The 721-nt window shown below is 58.7% G+C and overlaps 1 protein-coding gene across 1 annotated transcript in view; it reads right to left on the bottom strand.

Annotated features, from left to right (window-relative positions):
* The window catches only part of ddx23 (DEAD (Asp-Glu-Ala-Asp) box polypeptide 23), a gene marked incomplete at its 5' end in the record, with an annotated part of 16,637 nt that overhangs the window by 8,497 nt on the left and 7,419 nt on the right, over positions 1–721 (bottom strand). The gene's annotated exons all lie outside the window — the stretch shown is intronic.

Raw genomic sequence — 721 nt, 5'->3', positions numbered from 1 at the left:
AAATAAAAGATTAAAACAAGAATCTTCCAGCTACTCTTCGCTGGAGGCTGGAACAAGTTGGTTTTCCAGTCGCTCTGGGAGTCTGACCCTCCCAACGTCCAGCCCTGTTTCCCACCGTCTGGAACACATTAACGGGAGGAATGACCACATCAACAACCAGACACCCACATTGTCTGCAGGCTGTCAATCCCCAGGCACGGAGAGTCCGCAGGGTCCGGGAGGGGCCGGTGGGGGGTGGGGGGGGAAAGAGAGAGAGAGAGCGCGCGCCAACGAGAGACTGCGCCAGAGAGAGACCATGTGTGCGAGGACGCTTGCCAGAGAGAGACAGCGAGCACGAGAGAGAGAGAGAGAGCATGACAGCGCGAGATCGTGAGACAGCAAGACAGCACGAGAGAGAGTGATCGTGTCAAAGAGATAGAGATAGCGTGCACCAGAGAGCGAGCGAGCGTGTGTGAGAATGAGCACCAGAGAGAGAGTGCCAGATGGAGACAGCATGCGCCAGAGAGAGAGCGAGCGTGTGCAAGAACGAGCACCAGACAGAGCGAGTGAGTGAGCACGAGAGAGAGACAGCGAGACAGCTAGCGAGCGAGAGAAAGGGGCAGCGAGCGAGGGGGAGAGAGATACAGCGTGAGAGCGCGAGGGCGAGAGACAGCGCGAGGGAGGGAGGGAGTGAGAGAGCTGGTGGAAGAGGGTGGAGAGTGTCTGGTTTGGGGGGTGGGGG

Source organism: Rhincodon typus, chromosome 15 (genome assembly GCF_021869965.1).
Source record: "Rhincodon typus isolate 14 chromosome 15, sRhiTyp1.1, whole genome shotgun sequence".
In the NCBI taxonomy this organism is placed as follows: domain Eukaryota; kingdom Metazoa; phylum Chordata; class Chondrichthyes; order Orectolobiformes; family Rhincodontidae; genus Rhincodon; species Rhincodon typus.
The sequence above is the reverse complement of the archived record's forward strand: the minus strand, read 5'-3'. Positions and strand labels throughout refer to the sequence as shown.